This window comes from Pseudophryne corroboree, chromosome 10 (genome assembly GCF_028390025.1).
Source record: "Pseudophryne corroboree isolate aPseCor3 chromosome 10, aPseCor3.hap2, whole genome shotgun sequence".
In the NCBI taxonomy this organism is placed as follows: Eukaryota; Metazoa; Chordata; class Amphibia; order Anura; family Myobatrachidae; genus Pseudophryne; species Pseudophryne corroboree.
In genome coordinates, this window is record NC_086453.1 from 233320020 (window position 1) to 233335843 (window position 15824).

Genomic DNA, 15824 nt, shown 5'->3' on the forward strand with positions numbered 1-15824 from the left:
GTGTGTGTGTGTGTGTGTGTGTATGTATATATATATATATATATATATATATATATATATAATTGTTTTTCAATTTGTCTTTTTATTATTTCCGCCAACTATTTTTTGGCAATGAATGGGTTAACACTTTCTCCCCAAAACACCAGGATGAATGTAAGAAAGATGGATGGGGGGGAGGGGGGGGGACAACTTTTAGGAGACAGATGGTCACATCCTCACCTCAGTAATGTCAGTGGGAATTTCCCACTGTTATGTGGGCCACTGTCTGATCCTGCGGAACTCAGTCAGCGGTCAGCCAAAGAACACCTCAAGTTCTGTGTGTGGGTTGGCGGGCCGCGGGCAGGAGTACAGGACAACGCAGGACGGACGGGCGTGAGGGAGCGCGGTGTGACGTCAGCATGTCACACCGCGGCCAGGAACACAGCACAGGGCGGCCAGGAGCACAGCGCAAGGCGGGCAGGAGGGAGTGCGGTGTGACGTGAGCACGTCACATCACGAGCAGGCTTATGCTGGATGGGGCTGTATCTCGGCAGCACGACCGTCCATTACCCCCAGGAATTTCACTTTTACCCCATTTGGGGTAATTTACCCCTGTTCTCACTGTGTCAATTCACTGTTGCGTGAACCAGTTCAACCAGGTGCTAGCTTGAATATTGTCGAACCAGCTAAGACTGGTTGAGTTTTAATTTTCAATCAGTTCCAACAAATTTTGGAAATTTTTGGACTGATTTAATGAACCAGTTTGAGAAACAATACGTGCTAGTGGAAGCATCTGTTAAAATAAACATGTATGTATAGTAAGATGATACACTGATTGTTTCATTATAAAGGGCACATCTCCAGCCATGCATATATTCTTGAACCAACATGTACTATAGTTTATCAATTGCAACATCTATGTTACCAAAAGGGTACAAGGCTGTAGTAGGCAAAGTGTTATGACGGGATTATGCAAGACGTAATTACAGAGGTGTAAATCACAGGCATAAACAATGCTTGGAGTGGTGATTTTCTGTAAGGTTTAGTTAATCCCTATGTGAAGGACTGTGAAGAATTCCTGAGTCAGTAGTGACGAATGCTGACAATAATAAAGTCACATGATGTTAATGTTATGATCTGAAGATCAAGAATTAAAAAAGAAAAGAAAAAGATTGCAATTAGTCTAGAACATAGATAAGAAAAGCGTGGCACTCCAGCCGCCATGGAAATACATCCCAGCATGTCTTGCCACAGTTTTGTTGTTAGGACTGCTAAAACTGTAGAAGGCATGCTGTAATGTGTTGTTCCACTGGAGTGCCACATGTTGCATAGACCTGCTCTAGAATGTAAGTTCTTAGGTTCTATTCAGTTTTGTGTCATGGAGAAATGTTTCAATTTTTTTCTATCTTGCACAGGAAAAAAATTGTCTTTTTGAATCTTCATTAATTCCCTATGTAATGTAAGGGGTGGGTGCAGATTTTTTTCGTTACTAATTGATGGCATATCATGCTGTTTAGCTGTTCCCAATTGATGAATTATAGAAAGGGCCATCTTAACAGCACTGTAGGCCCTGAGCAAAGCAATGCACTGGGGTCCCTACACATTCATTCATTGGGACCAATTAAATAAAATATCATAACATGCCCCTCCTGCAGTTCCACGCCATCTCTTTACATGTTTCCATGCGGTGAATGACTTTCAGCACTCTGATTGGTGAATAGCTCCAAATATCCACCAATCAACATGCTGACAGCCATTTTCACTGTCTGGCTACAAAGAAAATAAAGTCACTATGGGCCTAATTCAGACCTGATCGTATCAGCAACTTTGTTAGCAGATGGGCAATACCATGTGCACTGCAGGGGGGGGCAGATATAACATGTGCAGAGAGAGTTAGATTTGGGTGGGGTGTGTTGAAACTGAAATCTAAATTGCAGTGTAAAAATAAAGCAGCCAGTATTTACCCTGCACAGAAACAATATAACCCACCCAAATCTAACTCTCTCTGCACATGTTATATCTGCCCCCCCCCCCCCCCCCCCCCTGCAGTACACATGGTTTTGCCCATATGCTAACAAAGTAAAAGAGTCCGACAAACTGGAAATAAAAAGAAACTAAATAACAATTAATAAATAAATATGGAAGAATAACAAAAATGAAAATAGGTACGGTGTCAGCATCATCAGGAGATTTACTATAAGTTTAGTGGGTCATGTGCATCCAGATGTAGGTGAACCAATAGGATTGATATATTGTGTGTAATAACTATGGCCCTCATTCCGAGTCGTTCGCTCGGTATTTTTCATCGCATCGCAGTGAAATTCCGCTTAGTGCGCATGCGCAATATTCGCACTGCGACTGCGCCAAGTATCTTTGCTATGAAGATAGTATTTTTACTCACGGCTTTTTCATCGCTCCGGCGATCGTAATGTGATTGACAGGAAATGGGTGTTACTGGGCGGAAACAGGCCGTTTTATGGGAGTGTGGCTGAAAACGCTACCGTTTCCGGAAAAAACGCAGGAGTGGCCGGAGAAACGGGGGAGTGGTTGGGCGAACGCTGGGTGTGTTTGTGACGTCAAACCAGGAACGACAAGCACTGAACTGATCGCACAGGCAGAGTAAGTCTGGAGCTACTCTAAAACTGCTAAGTAGTTTGTGAGCGCAATATTGCGAATACATCGGTCGCAATTTTAAGATGCTAAGATACACTCCCAGTAGGCGGCGGCTTAGCGTGTGTAACTCTGCTAAATTCGCCTTGCGACCGATCAACTCGGAATGAGGGCCTATATACGGTATAATGGATTATGGGCCAGATTTAGAGATGCACGCAGTGCGCTCAGCAGCTGGGTCTTTGTGAAAATATGCTAATGCTGCAGGAGGCATCTTGTGTAAATAGATACCCCCTGCCGGCTTCTGTGATCCGCTGCTGTGCACAAAGATGCAGCATCAGATCATTTGCGTGTACACATAGGTGTGCGCAGGGGGGGTGCCTGGTGCGCACAGGCACCCCCTAATGTCTGGCACCCCGATCTCACATGCCTGATGCAGCGATCGCCGAGCAGGCTGATTACTGTCCCCTCTGTGCTGCACCGTGTCAGGACTGTATTACTGACCATATGCCTGGGTTAATCAAGGGTGCCACTGCCACCGGCTTTCAAACTCCCAGCTCCACCTCCATGTACAAAAACAGCGTGATGTGACATGATTACGTCATGCTGCTCGCACGCCCACCCGTCACACCCACCACATGCCCACCTCTCTCCTATGCTATGCCAACGCCAGCCACTGATGAGGATCAGCATGCAGCCAGTGTTCCTCTTAGGAAGACAAATTCAATACTGGCAGGCGGTCGGCAGCAGCATTGGCACGTCACTCGTTTTTCCTGCAGCAGTACCAGTCTGCGACTGTCAGTGTCAGTGAGTGACTGACTTGTAAGTAAGCTGCTGCAGCTTGCAGGGGAAAGAGAGGGGGAGCCAGACCAGGCTGAGGAGGAGCAGTGTAATTGCAGTGAGTGCCATCATGGGTGTTTGTTTGGTGCACACCACAACATCTGACAATGTATCTGCTTTATTAGGATTGGTACAAGGGTGGATATTTTATATTGTGTTGACCGTCAATAGATCGTGCCAGACACGCCCAAAAGGCAGTGCTAGACACACCCCTCCGACGGTGCACCCCCTAATAAAATGTGCTGCGCACGCCTATGCGTGTACATCGGTCATCTGAGTACCCCTCGGGTTACTCAGGATGTGCGGTGTAATCACGCAGCAGAGGCCAGGAAATCTGTGGTGGGAAACTAAGACCCTGGCCTACAAAACAGGGCCAGCACGATGTGTTGTGCAATGCTCACCACCGCCTATGTATACCATGACAGCTTTATACCACCTTGTACAATAAGTTTATTAGAAGATTTAATGCAAATCAAAAATGACCATTATATAATACTTATTAGACTACACTAACATCTTGTACAGTATGTAGATGATATGTGGAGGATAATAGGTTTACAGAGCTCTATGGAGCCATTATGTAGGAGGTGAGTAAAGCCAAGTGTAGCCAAAACGTTCTGTGCAAATCGGTGTACATTTTAATCAGTCTAATTAGTCTAATGTTACAGTATGTTCATAATTACTTATGGAACACTATGCAAATGAATGATTAAGTAATTATCTACGTATATGATAACTTTCCTAAAAATTTGCACTGCTAGATTTGGCTAAGCAGTAGGGATTTAAAGGTTTAGGGCAGGATGTACTAAAGGGAAAATGCGGTAAAACCCCCATTTTTGAGGGGTTTTACCGTATTTTCATATGTACTAACCCCCGTCCACCGGGTTATCGACGCCGAGGGTATCGCCATCTTTTTGTGGCGATACCCTATAGAAGCCTATGGGCTTCCAACCACTGCCGCCGCATCCCGCTACCTCCACCGCCCCGCTCACCTCCGTCCTGTAAGCCTCCATGATGCTGGTGCGGCCCCCCTCTTCCTTCTTCCCCGCTGACCCCTGCAGACCTTACCATCAACATTGTGGGGGGCCTCATATACCGCACTGCGATGTTAATCGCATATATTAGTACATATGCAATTAGCATCGCTGCGGTGGGCAGCGAGTGGCGGCGATGTATTTTAATACATCCCGCCCATAAAGTCTCTTAAAAGTGAAGAAGTGGAGAAATACATCATAAAGCAGAAATTAATAGTGGTGTCTTATACAGTCCCCACTCAGGGGTTCAGGCTCCCGAACATGTTCTGACAGTCACAGTAACAGGATGGGGTGTAGCGGGTATAAACAGAATAGCTTAAAATAGGAACACAACTTAGAAACATCCAAAAACAACATGTAGACAAACATCCATCCTAAAACAACACAATATATAAATAACAATAACACAAAAGTACAAACTTTAAACCTACACAATTATTGTTCTACACATGCCTGCTAGAGAATACAACTCTTTCTAAGTTCTAACAACTAGTAGAAAACTGGTACAGCATTTTAAAATCAAAGGTGAATTTAATTACATTGACGTCTTCAAAACATAAAGATTAAATAAAACTTTTATAATGTTTAGCTTTATGGTATTATTACTAGAACGACATAACAGTAATGTCAGAGCCGCCGGCTGTGCGCGTCAAACAAAGAATTGCTCCATCAGGCGCCATCTAGTGACTTCCAGCGCACACAACACTTGTATTCCCCCCCATAGAGGTGAGGAGCGGCGTTAGCCTTTCATTATTACTGCTTTAATTGGACTATGACTAAATGACAATTCTGATCAGTGTCCACAACATAATATTGCTGGTCTTATCAATGTGTCGGATCTAATTTCTCAAACACAAGTATTGCGCACCCGCGAGTCTGCTTGTTGTAATGTAAACAAGAACAGCAGGAAATATAATATTTTTATTCCCTGTCACTGATGCTTATATTAATAATGTGTCTAACAAGATGAGATAGTTGGATAAATAGCCTCTTCTTCACCAGAAACAGTCTGTTCCAGCCAGGATACCCTTACACCACTCATATGCAGTTGCTGACATACAGTTGGAATCTCCTATTTTTCACCGTTTGTGCAGAAATTGGTATCTTTTAGCATTTGTTGTCTGTAGAGGAACACAAAGTGCTGATGAAAGTTGATGCAATAAAGAATGATGTTTGGGCTAGTTTCAGGAGTTTACAAGAATAAAGCATAGGCAGTAATGGAGGAAAGAAAAGTACCTGGGGCACAAACTTAGCTTTTAATAAATAACTAGGTGCTTCATCGCGCCCTACGGGCGCTCTTCACACCGTCGCAAGGGGCTACGCCCCCTTAACCCTTACATGCCTATCTGGGGTTCAATATTTGTATTATATGGAGTATTACCTGCATTCCTTTGTTAGTGGTTAAATATTGCACAATGAAAGGGCGTGCGATGGTGAAGGAGGCGCAGCCCCTTGCGACGGCGTGAACAGCACCTGCAGGGCACGATGTACAGAATGTAGTGGGTGCGGGGGGGACTGCGGATGGGGGAGGGTGTCTGTAGATGCTGCGGGTGGAGGGGTGGGCCAGGACAGGGGAGACGGGGCCAGGACAGAAATGACAGGGACAGGATAGGGGTGACAGGGCCAGGGTAGGGGTGGCAGGACCAGGACAGAGGTGACAGGGCCAGGATAGGGTTGACAGGGCAAGCACAGGGGTGACAGGGCCAGGATAAGGGTGACAAGGCAAGGCCAGGGGTGACAGGGCAAGGCCAGGGGTGACAGGGCCAGGATAGGGGTAACAGGGCCAGGATAAGGGTAACAGGGCCAGGATAAGGGTGACAGGGCCAGGATACGGGTAACAGGGCCAGGATAAGGGTGACAGCGCCAGGATAAGGGTGACAGGGCCAGGATAAGGGTGACAGGGCCAGGATAGGGGTGACAGGGCCAGGATAAGGGTGACAGGGCAAGGCCAGGGGTGACAGGGACATGACAGAACACAGGGGAGAGATTGGTATTAGGGACAGAACAGTGGTGACAGACAGATGTGTCTTACCAGAGTCACTGCTGCTGGCTGCTGCTGTACCACTCCAGCCTGTTGGGATCTGCTGCTGGTGGAGACTTGGCATGGCTGATTCTCTCAGGCTGGAGTCCTGCTTCCTCTGCCTATCCGCATCCCCCCCCACTCCTCAGTCACATACCGCGGACCTTGCGCGGCTGCCGGGCACTGTGGTAAGGGGAGACTGGGAGTGACTGGTTAGCCCCCAGGAGACGCTGCGGCTGGAGGGAGGAGGGGGTCGGAGCCTGCAAGCAGCGCGGACTTCTGCAGCGCTACCCGCCGGCTAAAGTGTGTGAAGGAGCTGGGTGCACCTCACTGCGGGTGGCAGGGCAGCAGCTAGCGGTGGGGTTGCCGGGGGTGGCGATAACAGAGGCAGTATGGAACCTGCACAGCGGCAGGTGCCCCACAAAACTGCAGCTAAGAAGCGTGGAGTGTGCCAGAAAGTGACGCTCCTCCGTGCCAGAGAGCCCCTGCTGAATATGCTGATGTGGGGGGTCAAGCACACAGTGAGCCGGTGCCCGTCTGTCTGTACGGCATACCCCCTCACACACCCCCATACCTCCCAACTGTCCCGATTTTCGCGGGACAGTCCCATTTTTGGGGGTCTGTCCTGCTGTCCCACCAGCGGGCCGCAGTGTCCCGCGGTGGTGGAGGGGGGCAGTTGGGAAGCTCCTGTACTCGCTGTTCTGCTTAGCAGAGCAGTGGTGAATAGACTATTTAGTGGAGACAGAGGGAGAGGGGGCATCAGGGGGTACGGATTAAGGGGGGGGTCCGGCAGCAGAGCCGGATTAGGGGGGGGCAGGGGGTACGTACTGCGGGCCCCACAGTTTTAGGGGGCCCCCCGGCTGGAGTAGCTCTGAAGCTCCCCCGTCCTGCCAGCAACAGCATTGTGCTACAGTCAGCACACGCTGCTGCGTGTTGGCAGGTCTGTGGTGTTGCAGGGAGGCAGCAGCCTCCCTGCTTTCTTCTGCCTGTGCGGGTGTGTAGGGGGGAGCGACCACCCCTCTGGATTTACCCCTAGCTGAGGGGCCAAAATCCCATAAAAAAAAAAATCAATTTCCCGGAATTTGCATAAGGGGGCGTGGCCACGTGGGCACGCTTAGGCCACGCCCCAAAACCCACAGCAGGCACAGCAATGAGATAGGCCCCCCTGTCTCAAGTGCCCTGGGCCCCCCGGACTCATAATCCACCCCTGGGGGCATGCCAGCAGCTCACAGAGCGCTGGGCATGCCCCCTCACTGACGAAAACGGGGGCGTGGCTCGCGAGTGCTCCCGCGAAGCCACGCCCCTTTTAGTTGGCCACGCCCCCTTTTCACCGTGCGTGTGTTCCTCCTTCTGCCTGAAGAAAGCTGGGAGGTATGCACCCCTGCTTGTGACATGCCCATACCATCTGCTTCTGCTCCTAGTCTCCTATAGATTTGCCCAGATCTGTGACTCATTTGACTAACTCCGCCCAGTGTTGTGACTCCGCCCAGCGTTAGCAAATGAAGCACAAAGTCACAGATCTGGGCTATTATATAGGAGATGTCAATAAGAAAGGTGTATCATTTCCCTACAAAACAGACAAACACAAACTACACACAGAGAAAAGCATAGACATAATAAACAGTAAAATGCACCCAGATGTCTATGAAAAGAATGAACCAGAGGTTGAAAAAATACTCTCTGGGTTATGAGTGAACACACCAAGTGCAAAAAATACAGGACCCCTGGCCACAGTGATACTACTAGGTATAGTATGTATAGACTCAAAAGTGTAAGGAATATCAGATTTCCGTGAGCCACGTCTTCTTTATACCAATCAGACTGGGTCAATTTTATGCATAAATTCATAGGGTGGGAAATTTAGGGATCTTCCCACTCTGTAACCCAAGGTAGAAATTATATTTTGGATAATACATAATATTTCTAGGCAAATTCCTAAATTGATATAAAATTCAGCACCAAGGTGATAGTCGCCCTTTTAAGTGGATTGTATCCAGGTACACAATATTCTATTACTTCTACAAAAACCCTCAAATTGTAAATTGAAACTAAATTGAAACATTGTACTTGACTACGAGCATATTGCAGTTAGAAAAACAGAATTTGCATTAAACCCCATAAAGCTTCTGTTCCTGGGCCCATTGGATGACCCCAGTTGAATGTAAATGTCATCTATATACTGCCCTATATCTATATACTGTCCTACATCTGGCACTGTTTTGCAATGACCAGTTTATTAGCATATAAAGTGAATAAGGACTGGAGTGACAAGGGTTTGAGATATATACCTGTCCTTATTCTATCTATAACTGTGATTCCCAACCTCGGCACTCAAGCCACACTAACAGTCCAGGATTTAGTGATATCCATGCTTGAGCACAGATGGTTAAATCCAAATAATTGAGGTACTAATTAAGTCACCTGTGTTCAGGTATTGCTATGCTTAAAACCAGGATTGTTAGTGTGCCTTGAGGACTGTGGTTGGGAAACCCTGGTCTATAATCTTTGCAAAGTGATTCTCCTAATTTGCCTCATCCTCAAAAATGACGTCCAACACACAGGGTCTAATTATGAGCCAGCAGTGATGCGGATACTGTGGAGGGATTTTTCTTCTATGTCTAAGTCGCACTGCGCTTGCATCCAAATTCCATGGGCACAGAGTCACAGCTGCAATTGAGATGCACGGGAGACACGTGATCTCAGAACTGTGTAGAAAATCTACTGGGCATTGCTAAGTTATGATAGGGAGGTGGTTGTTCCATCTTATAGGCACATCAAGGGAACATTGGAGGTGTGTTACTGATAGTGGTTAAATAGAAAGAAGCAGAATCATTCACATAGAAGGCCACATTCAGTCACAGAATCTGCAATGGATTAGGACTGGTGCAAGTATTGATGGTGTGACTGATGGTGCATCTAAAGATACAGTATATCAGCATATAAAGCGCTGACCATGGGAGTCTCTGGGGTCTATTACTAAGCCTTGGATGGAGACCAACCTGTGACATGCCAGTTAGGCGCTAACTGGCTGGTACTTTATCTACATCCACTTTATCTCCATCCAAGGCCCTGCAAATAGACCCCTAAAGTCCTTGGACATTTGGACACATGGATATACACCAGGGAAAGGCTTTGCAGCTGCATTTGCATAAAATTACCTGCAAAAGATGCAGACACGGACGTGTGTTACATCTTCTCTCTATGGGCAGGATGTACTTAATGGGAAAATGCTGTGAAACGCCAAAAATGATGTTTGACAGCATTTCCATATGCACATGGATATACCGACAGGCAATGCCGTAACTAGGCATTTTAGCGCTGTGTGCAAGAAACGACATTGGCACCCCCCCCCATGCAAGATAGGGGCAGTGCGCGCCTTAGGCGCGCGGAAAACATATAGGGGCGTGGCTTCATGGGGAAGGGGCGTGGGCACAAAATAATAGCAATTCATACTACGGTGCACAGTAGTCTCCAGTATTCAAATTACGCTGCACAGTAGCGCCACTACACCAGGTAGAGCCCCTTTTATACATTACAGCAGACAGCGTCCCCCTTTTTACACATTACAGCAGCCAGTCCCCCTTTTTACACATTGCAGCAGCCAGTCCCCCTTTTTACACATTGCGGCAGCCAGTCCCCCTTTTTACACATTGCAGCAGCCAGGCCCCCTTTTTACACATTGCGGCAGCCAGTCCCCTTTTTTACACATTGCGGCAGCCAGTCCCCCTTTTTACACATTGCGGCAGCCGGTCCCCCTTTTTACACATTGCGGCAGCCAGTCCCCCTCTTTACACATTGCAGCAGCCAGGCACCCTTTTTACACATTGCGGCAGCCAGTCCCCCTTTTTACACATTGCGGCAGCCAGGCCCCCTTTTTACACATTGCGGCAGCCAGGACCCCTTTTTCACATTATGGCAGACGGTGTCCCCCAGAGCGAGAGAGAAAGAGAGAGAGAGAGAGAGAGAAAGAGAGAGAGAGAGAGAGAGAGAGAGAGAGAGAGAGAGAGAGAGAGATACTTACCTTCTCCCCGCTGACAGGCTCCTCGTGCTGGCATCTCCCTCTGTGCAGTGTGCAGGCATCGGACAAGGAGGAGGAGGGAGGGGGACTGGAGCCGCAGCAGCGCTATGTCATTGGTAGTAAGCGCCGCTGCAGCATTCCCCTCTCCTTCCGTATTGGTTGCCTGGCGCTGCTGTGGATGCTGGGATGGAGGAACCGCATCCCAGCATCCACAGCAGCGCCGGGCAGCCTATACGGAAGGAGAGGGGGATGCTGCAGCGGCGCTTACTACCAATGAAATAGCGCTGCTGCGGCTCCAGTCCCCCTCCCTCCTCCTCCTTCTCAGCTGCCTCCGGCGCTTCTCTCTCCTCCAGCGCGGCTGCGGCGCACGGCGCGGACTTCAGAGGCGGCATGTAATGAGTCAATTTGACTCATTACATGCCGCTGGCCGTGCGCCCTCAGGGCAACTGCGCTGTGTGCCAAGCCTACTTGGCACACACGTAGTTACGGCCCTGCCGACAGGTCCCACGGCTGGGCCTCTCCCCCCGAAATCTGGTCCTGGGGTGCAGCAGCAGTCACCACTATGTCTAGATGTAGAGGAAGCAGAGGTGGACTGGGCCAGAGTCCCAACATGCATAAGCTTGATGTCACTGTCCTGCTGCATCCTAGGCTCTAGCTTTCTATAGCGCTCAGTTCCCTGCAGAGTCATGGTGTCTGTGTAGTGAAGGGGGAGCCAGCAAGCCCTGCAAAGCTCAAACAGCAGTGCGAGAAACACAAAGATGAAGGGAAGCAGTACAGAGGAGTGGAATCAGACAACTGCATACCTCCCAACATGACCCTCTCCAGGAGGGACAGAATGCTCTGCTCCTGGACTTCCCTATTCATTTATGAGTGCCATCACCTGTGTTGAAAAACATTTTTATCCATTACCTGTTCAACACAGGTGCTGGCAATCATACATTAAGAAAAAAGTCCAGAAGCAGAGCATTATGTCCCTCCTGGAGAGGGTCATGTTGGGAGGTATGTACCTGGCCTCTATGTGTTATATTTCCATACCTCCCAACATGACCCTCTCCAGGAGGGACACAATGCTCTGTTCCTGGACTTGCCTCTTAATTTATGATTCCCCTCACCTGTGGTGAAACACCTTTCTTATTTATTAACCTGTTCAATACAGGTGCCGGGAATCATAAATTAAGAGAAAAGTCCAGAAGCAGAGCATTGTGTCCCTCCTGGAGAGGGTCATGTTGGGAGGTATGCAACGGAAAGAAATAGGAAGAGGAAGAGCTGAGAGTCCTGAGGTAAGTAGGATGGGGGTGGGGCACAGTGTTTTTGGTAGGTTTGAAGGGTATGGGGGGGGCAGTTTGGGAGTGCTCTATGAGCGACATCGCCTAGTGTTTCTCCTCCCGGGTCGGGGTGGTCGGCGGCAGTGCATACACACTGAGCGATATGCAAACCATATCGCTCAGTGACGTCACGCCGTGGCCGGGCATGCAGTTTTTGGGCCATAAGCGGGGCCATGCATAGCTCGTTGGTGGTTGCATACACACACAGCGATAAATTAAACAACATCGCTCAGGAAAGGTCAAAATGAGCGACGTTATTTCATTTATCGCTAAGTGTGTACCCACCTTAAGGTACGTTTGTTAATGAATAAATAGGCCCGATCACGCTACATGAATGGTACAGTTAAATAGCAAGATTGGTCTGCTGCACTATGGGGGTCATTCCGAGTTGTTCGCTCGTTACCGATTTTCGCTATGCTGCGATTTGTTGCTAATTGCGCATGCACAAGGCACGCAGGGTGCATGCGCTTAGCTATTTAACTAAAAACTTAGCAGATTTGCTGTGGATTCTGTGGCGCTTTTCGGTCGCTCTGCTGATCGGTGAATGATTGACAGGAAAGGGGTGTTTCTGGGTGGTAACTGATCGTTTTCCGGGAGTGTGCTAAAAAACGCAGGCATGTCAGGGAAAAACACGGGAGTGTCTGGAGAAACGGGGGAGTGGCTGGCTGAACGCAGGGCGTGTTTGTGACGTCAAACCAGGAACAAAACGGACTGAGCTGATCGCAATCTGTGAGTAGGTCTGGAGCTACTCAGAAACTGCAAAGAATTATTTATTAGCAATTCTGCTAATCTTTCGTTCGCTATTCTGCTAAGCTAAGATACACTCCCAGAGGGCGGCGGCCTAGTGTGTGCAATGCTGCTAAAAGCAGCTAGCGAGCGAACAACTCGGAATGAGGGCCTATGTGCAATACAAAGTTTGGGCCTAATTCAGAAATGATCGCTAGGCTGTGTTTTCGTACAGTGGTCTAAACTGCGCATGTGTATGCACCGCAATGCGCAGACGCGTCGCACGGGTACAAAGCAGACCAAAATCGGTTTTTAATCCTGTTCACATGAGGGGGAATTTTTTAGAAACCTTTTTAGATTTATGCACCAATGATATACAGACCATGGAGAAGGCAAATATTAAACCAAACATGACCAGGAAAGAAAAACTGGCTTTAAAAAATCTGAGTGAAAACTCAGAATTAGTCATTAAGCCAGCGGACAAGGGGGGGGGATTGTTATCATGACCAAATCATGGTACAACCAGGAGGTTTTAAGACAACTCGAAGACCGGGGCACATACCATAAGCTCCGTACAGACCCCACAGAAGGAATACTCAAGAATTTAGAAATTTTACTGAAAAAATACAGGAAAATTCAAGTACTAGGCGAGAAAGAATTTAAATTTCTACTACAGAGCGAGCCCATGACACCAGTTTTATACATTCTCCCTAAGATCCACAAAAACCCCACCCACCCCCCAGGGAGACCTATAGTCTCTGGCATTAACTCAGTTACTGCCAACTTGTCTGAGTTCATTGACTTTTATCTACAGCCCCTGGTTTTAGAGAACAAATCCCATCTCAGAGACACTATGGATTTTTTAAATTTTCTAGAAACCGTCACATGGGAAGAAGGCTTTTTAATGGTAACTGCAGATGTCCGTTCTTTATACTCAATTTAGACCATGAAAAGGGGGAGAGAGCGGTCAAGACTTTTCTAGAAAAAAGTCAATTAGAAACTAAATTGCAAGAATTCATAAGCGAAGGTGTCCACTTCATTTTAACTAACAATTACTTTTTATATGATGATGATTTTTATCTACAGAAGGTGGGCACCAGGTTCGCTCCAAGCTATGCCAACATGTTCATGGGTTGTTGGGAAGGTGAACAGATATGGAACAACAACCCATTTGGAGCGAACCTGGTGTCCTGGTCACGTTACATAGATGACGTGTTTTTTATATGGAAAGGCGGCAGAGAATCTCTGGAGGAGTTCTTCCTTTATCTCAACAACAACGATTTTAACATTGAAGTCTCATTTGTTGATAGCGATACCACAATTAATTTTTTAGACATCACACTTTTTATAGAGGATGGACATTTACATACTAAGTGCTTCACCAAACCAACTGATTCAGGAACATTCCTTCAAGCAACGAGCTGCCACCATCCCAATTGGCTAAAATCAATTCCAGGTAGCCAATTGAGGAGATTAAAATGCAACTGCTCAAAGAATGATAATTACCTGAAACAAGCAGAGTCAATGAAGAACAAATTTGTGGCCTCCGGATACAGAGAAAATAAGATCAAAGAAGCCACTAATCAAGTGGACAAAATTGATAGAAAGCTTCTACTCACCAAGAAATCTAAGTCAAAGGACAGCTCATTGGCTATAAATTGGGCCTTTGTAACTACCTACAATAGTCAACATAAACATCTGGAGAAAATTTTGCACAAACACTGGGGAATCTTGAAAAGAGATCCAATCTTAGGAGAACTATTACCCAGTAGACCCAGATGCATTTACAGAAGGGCACCTACAATAGGATCAAAGGTAGTAAAGAGCCTACTACCGTCAGATAAAAACAAACCCGGTACAATACAATCCATAGGATTCTACAGATGTGGATCCTGTATCGGCTGTAAAGAAGTAAAAGGGGATAATAAAAAATTGACGGAAGTAACAATCAATGGGAAAACAGAAAAAGTACGTGAATTCATAACATGCAACATTAAAAATGTTGTTTACTGAATAGAGTGCAGTTGTGGCCTATACTATATAGGACGAACGTCAAGACCGCTCAAAGTTCGGTTAGGAGAACACCTCCGTAATATAAAGAAGGGACTCCAAACCCACGCTTTATCAGAACACTTCAGACTAAAACACAACAGCAAAACATCTGAAATCAAACGATTCTTTGGCCTGAAATATATTTCAGGACATCGCAGGAAAAGAGATGTGGCCTCTCAATTGGCTAAGGCGGAGATGAAACTGATTTTTGAGTTGAGGACATTGAAACCAGGGGGCTTGAACTCGGATTTTGAGATCAAGTGGTTTTTATAAACATTTTAATACACACACCTTTTTCTTTCTTTTATTATTCTGCATTAGCACTTTTCACATTCAGCACCTTATTCTGATTGCATTGGCACTTTATTAGGAAGTAGCAACATGTATTACTTTTTATGTGTATACCCGTGCTTCATGCAAATGTTCTTTAAACTTGTTGTTTAGCAAGACCTAAATATGTTACATTAGATAAATAACATTGTTCCACCAGTATATCTTATTCCTATACTTTTACATCATTCTAGGATAGCCTTCTAACCATAGTATACAAAGAAACTAGCCTGCCGTGGGGCGCCGCAACTGAAGGGAAAAAATGCCCTGGGCAGAAGTGTTACACCGCGTTGCTATGGTAATGGACGCTCTTCCAGATATGCACTATGGGAAATGTAGTTTTGCTGCACAGGAAGTAGCATAAAATGGACAAACTACTCCATACTGAGAAGAAACACCCCGGACGGAAGTGACACACAGTGTTACTACGGCAACAGACGTTCCCGGCGGCATGTATCACGGGAAATGTAGTTCAGAAATGACAACATCACCATGACAACGGACACAGCTGCCGCCGAATAGCGGATATTCAGAATACTAATGCAATTTAGATCAGCTGTGAACACTGGGTCTTTATTGGACAAAGGCCTTTTAAAAACACCCTCTATTTGGAATGCTCCACATACTGACTCCTTGAAAAAGACCCCAGACCAGGGGTGGAAACGCGTCGGAGGTAACAGCAGAGGCTACCCAGGACGGTTCTGTAACTGTGACACCAGAGGACTGACTGCAGCATTGCTTACCATCGGAGGTGCCCGGGACTCTCCTTTTTCATGCTGTTTTTGAACTGATTCATCAGTTCAATTTCTCCGGTAATTGCACTCATATTACTAGTCTCTGGATTATCCTCTGTCATTGTATTTTATGTGGAGCTAAACACATTTTATTGT